Raw genomic sequence first — 6001 nt, forward strand, 5'->3', positions numbered from 1 at the left:
TTTATCTCTATTTATGTTGTTAGTGATGGAACTCCCTCTTCTTGGTCAGGACGCTCTGAGTTACAGGAGATGATAGGCCCCTGCGAGAACAGAGATACAATGATGGCGTATTTAAGAAAGGGAGTCTTCATATTATTAAAAGGGAGTCTTCATATTATTCAAAGAGAGTCTTCATATTATTCAATGTGTGAGATTACTGCAGGTAATTAGTGAAAGTATGCGATTAAAAAAAAAGAAAAAAGGCATTGGAGGGTGTTTAGAGGTCGCTGCGACCTCACGTCAAAATATGAGCGCACGCCCTTGACTAAAAGCAGATATTTTCACACGGATCTCCTCCTAGACTCGCCGGGCCAATTCCAGCACTATCGCGCTAATCCAAATATTCCGCAAGATAACAACAATGGGGGAGATGGGCAATGGAGGACACAGGTGTCAGATTGGGTCGACACGAGGATTTCCAGTCTGGTTTCAGTGGCAAAAAATGTGCTGGCATTTGGTTTTTTTACGGGAGTGAGATTTCAGGCAAGACGTTGACCCAGATCAGCTAATGCTACATGACACAAAGAAAACAGTTCCAGACTCTTGCTCATTAGGGCCATTTTTGTGTGACTGTGTGTGTGTCAGAAGGGCTACTACAACAAAATGCAGGAGGAAAAAAATAAAAATACAAAAATACAAAATAAAGTAGAATATTGGACATTCTTCTGAAGTGGAGAATATCTTTACAGATTTTATTCTGGGGGAGTTGCAGTGCTTTTAGCATAAGAGAGGGGGAAGCCTGGAGGTAGTTGGGTGGGGACACAGAAGCTGCATTCATCTTTAAATGTGCATGAGGGGGATTCAATGATGCATTTAAACATATTTGCTGCAAACAGGAATAATCTCTCTATCTATGGAAAAACCAGACAGTCAGTGTTTTTTATATAAAGCAGACAGTCAATATTTTGGAGTGTATTCAGATGTGAAAAGATAGCTAGATATAGATAGATAGCTAGATATAGCTAGATATAGCTAGATATAGCTAGCTAGCTAGCTAGCTAGATAGATAGATATAGATAGATAGCTAGATATAGCTAGATATAGCTAGCTAGATAGATAGATAGCTAGCTAGCTAGATAGATAGATAGATAGATAGATAGATAGATAGATAGATAGATAGATAGATAGATAGATAGATAGATAGATAGAATTGCGGTTGGTGTGAAAATGTGAAGTAAAATTTACATTTTTGAAGCACTTTTTGTGTAGCGCTTTACAGGGCGAGGATGGAATCATATTTGGGAACTTGTGCTCCAGCAAGATGGACGCCGCACACCCCACTATCAGGCAGAAGAATCAAATGATTTATCCCACCCAATCAGGAATGGAGCTGACTGGTGATAATTAAGTTACAATTAAGTACAAATTAAAATATATCTTTACAGTTCAAAATGCCATATTTGATTGATTCGTTGGTTGACCTTTTTATTTAAAAAAAACACCAAGGAAAGGAAAAATGTACAATATAAACGCCCCAAACTGAAACACTGCCAGTCAGAAAAGGAGTATGAAGTTAGTTTTAAAATTTAAATCCTAAACCTTCACTATATTCTCAAATCATGTGATTTTATTTTTAAAAAAATCCCCAAATAAGAACAAAAATGTTTCAGATAAAATGTTAAAATAATGAATAAAAATCTAAAATAAATACAATTTAAAAAAATACATAGTCAAAGGGCATATCTCCAAATTTTGTGATTTTTTAAAATGCAAAAATAAATCATTTTTGCTGGATTACAATGATATGATACTTATATAGCATTAAAATCTTCTAAATTATAAATGATTACATTTTGTTGAAAAAGTCTTGTGATGTACTAGAGTCAGTGATTCGCAAAGGTACACGAAAGTATCATTGCCTAACAATTCAGTTGGATTTAACTTTGAAATTCAACACATTTGCATTTAATTTTCAAGGAATTGTTTGTTTTTAAACATTTACTTTGGTACAAATTTGATTCAACTTTTATGTGCAATACATTTAAATTTTTACATTTACAATACATTTTTATGTTCCTATATTTATACACGTTAAGGCTCAAACTGTTCATAATGTTACAGTGATACACAACGATAATACATGTACTTTTTTTTGTTTTCTATAACTACTTAGGCCTACTACTCTACTTTATTTTATTTGGCAGTCATGATGGTGGTACTTGGAGAGCCGAGTATTATTTGAGGTGGTCCTTAGTGTAAAAATTAAATAAAAAATAAAAAAAGTTTGAGAAACACTGTACTGGGTTAACTTTCTGGAGTTTAAAGTATTTCAATGAGTGTCCTTTACAGTAAAGGGTTAAGGCTAGCAATGGCGATGGAAAGTACAGGAAGCACAGTTTAACGTTAATTAAAAAATAAAAAACACCACAACACAATCAAGCAAAATCTATACAAAACCTATCGTTGGCAAAGCCAAACTAACTTAAAGAAACATGTTACATAAAATAAAAACTACAAAATAACACTGATTGTGTTATGTGGTGGATATTTGCCTGGCCTTTGGCAGCCTGTTGTTGTGTGCAACAAGTGTAATGGCCCTAAAAAAAAGTATATTATATATATATATATATATATAATTAAGAAAGTAATTACCTTGTTTTCATCTCATTGTTGGAAGAGGCGAGCGAGTGAAATTTCCTGATGAGCAGTCCTCTCTTTTCTTGCGTCGGGTGGGTTAGTGAGTGGGGGGTTGTTTCATGAGGCAGGCCACTAAATCTCAACTCCCCTCCACCCCTTTTTCACATGCTCTCTCTCTCTCCCTTGCCTGCTGCACACACGAATGGAGGTCAGATATTTGGTGCCGTTCAGTACCTCTCCTCATTACTGAGCCGATTAGCAACATGCCTTCACGGATGCAAAAAAAAAAAAAAAGAAAGAAAGAAAGAAAGAAAAAGAAGTGTCCAGAAGCCCTCGCTGCAGCCCTCCCTCCACTCTACGTCCACCCAGCTTCCCACCGGTGCCTGGTCAGCCTCCAAGCCAGTAGCCGGCCTCTCTCCCAATCCCTCCCTCACTGGGCCTGAATAACAATGAGCTGACAGGACCTGGTCTGAATAGCAGCAGGAGAATAATGATTTGGACTTTTTAAGCCCCAGAAAAAAGAAGGTCCATGCAGTAACACAAGCCTGGCCTACATAGATCAAGAGTAGCACACATTCCTGTTTCCTAAAGGACACTGTGGACAGGAGGAGGCCTCACTGCATGCAAACATGCGGCAGGCTCAAAAGCTGTGCTCTAAACTTCTTCATGGGGTTGGCACATCCAGGGCTGAGGAGGCGTTGCTTTTGTTGCCTACCTCATATAACCGCACGCTCGCTTTTTGTTCAGATGAAGAACTTACAGGACACTTCGTTAATTCTCCTTTTTTTTGCAAAGATATATATTTTAAAATGTTTCATTGGTACTGCTAGGGAGGTATTAAACTGACAATGTCATCTTTTTCCATGCAGCTACAGTGGTATCACTCGTATTGCAAATCAACTTGCCACAGTGAAATTAATTGAAACACCATTGATTAAATTAGCCGTTTTAAAAATTATTAATAATAATAATTGTATTGTAAAACAAAAAAAAACAATAAGAGAAAATCAAAGAAACAGGTTTTATGAAGTGTTATTAAGCCGACTGTCACATAATACACACTAGTGCAGTAATCCCTCGTTTATCGCAGGGGTTACGTTTCAGACCTCACCCGCACTAGACGAAATCCACAAAGAAGCGACCGAACACACTTTCCAGGGTTCTTGAACAGAATGAGCGGCACGGCTGTACTGAAAATGACAGTTGGCAACTCTTCGCCGCACACCAAGCAATTGATATTGAGATACCGATGTGATACAAAGGAAAAACTGCGACCCTATATTGGGTTTTGACGTGCCACGTATAATATACTGTACTATATAATTTTTATTGTACCACAAAAACATGGCACGATTGGCAAGGAAGAAATGACTGTCCACAAAGAGAGGAAAACAGGCGACAATAAAGGAGAAGAGATGTATAATTTAAGAGGCTGTTGGCAGTGATCGATCGCCCCATTCACTGCCACCACCTGTGCAGTTCGGCGACGGAGACTCTCCACGCTTGGTTTCTAGCCACAAATACCGACACAATACACAATATACAGTATATACTGTACTGGTACAGCTTGGCAACGGCACGGCTTTCGTTTGCTTGGGAGCCACACTAATTTATAGCAAAAAAGTAATAATAATAATAAAATAAAACAACTAAGATACGTGACGTGTGGAGTGAATGACATTTACGCTGGCTGACTGAATTCACAAGTGAGCGTTACCGCTTGGATGTCAGGAAGCATAGTTCGTGGACACAAACATTTGTCAGAGTAATTTGTTACTTCGTTAGTGTACCAAGGTTTCCACAAAGAGGTTCCACCTTAATTGTTTTCACTCATTGGAGCTGTAGAGAGTCTGAACCTCACTCAATAACTCAAGTCATTGCAAGTCGAGGCTGAAACAAACAAACAAAAACAATAACAGCCGAGCGATGGCTCATATCTCAAGGAACTCGTAAACTTGGGCCACTTGTAAGTGTGGGGTCAACCGAACATTTTCATTTACCAAATTTTGTTTTTTTTGGGGGAAACCGGAGTGCCCGGAGAAAACCCACGCAGGCACATGGAGAACATGCAAACTCCACACAGGCGAGGCCAGAGATTGAACCGTCGTCCTCAGAACTGTGAGGCAGACGCTCTAACCAGTCGTCCACCGTGCATTTGTGCATGTTAACAGCTATACCAATTTTGGCCAGCAGAGGGCATCGTATCTAAAGTAATTCCTCCTTGCTCCCATAAACGCTTTGGTGGCTAACATGTTAGCATACTCACAACAACGCTCACAATACGGTACTGAAATGAATTTGAATGACATAACTATTTTCTAGTCCCTAGAAAATACACCATTTTTTTTGGTGATATTATAACATTTTACTACCATAGTTAACATGTTGTCCTTCACTAGTCCCACAACTAGTGCACAGTTCTGCCTCATTAGAACATGTAGTTGTCAAAGTTGTTCCACAAGTGTGCAGAAATGTTTTACCATAGTGGGGGAAAAAAGTTACTAGTATTATGAGTTGTTATACTAGTGAGCTAGTTAGGACAAGGAGCACACTGGTACATGAACTTTAAGATGGATACCAAAGATATTGAATAAATGCTCAAAGGGCTTTCCAAATGAATGAGGACAAGAAAACAGATGGATCATGGATGTGTCCTCCTATTTTGTCTTACAACTGTAGTCTGATGTCTTTAAACGTGAACATTGAAGCTGTCTCTGTGTGTCTTCCTTAGGACCGAATTCTAAAGGCGGCTCACGCTGACCTATTAACATACAGGTGTGTCAATCCCATCAAGCCCAGTGACCCATTAACACGCCTTCACAGCTGGGGTCGAACATTTTTTGGGAGAATTGGCAAATTTATGAATTTTCCATGGGATGGAAAGTTCTAAAACATTCTAAATGTATCTTTTCATTTTGGCATGGATGTTTACTTATATAGCAACTATTAACCAACCAATACATTGCCCTCAGTTCCCAAGAATTACTACAATTCTCATCGTTTCTAATGTGGAATATTTCCAAAATTCCCCATCTTAAATTCCTATGGGAATTTACCGGAAAGTTTCACCCACTTTGCAACTCTACAGGTATTCACATGGCGCATAATCTTTCTCTCTTGTTTATTGATGAACAGGTTGCAGTGCCTGTGTGTGTGTGATTTTCCTTGACCTTTTACACGCGACGACGTGTCCTGCCACCTCTCCGGCTGCCAGTCTAGCGAGGCGCCATGAGTCGGGTCAGTCACTCACTTGCCAGCATCGGCGTTGCCAAGACGACGGCATCAGGTAGGAAACGGAAGTCACGCTCTCGGAAAGTAAGCGGCCCATTGGAGGCGTGCTCTTCAAAGCGAGGAGGGGGAGGAGGATGAGAGGGAGACAATGGGG

Source organism: Phycodurus eques, chromosome 4 (assembly GCF_024500275.1).
Source record: "Phycodurus eques isolate BA_2022a chromosome 4, UOR_Pequ_1.1, whole genome shotgun sequence".
Classification (NCBI taxonomy): Eukaryota; Metazoa; Chordata; class Actinopteri; order Syngnathiformes; family Syngnathidae; genus Phycodurus; species Phycodurus eques.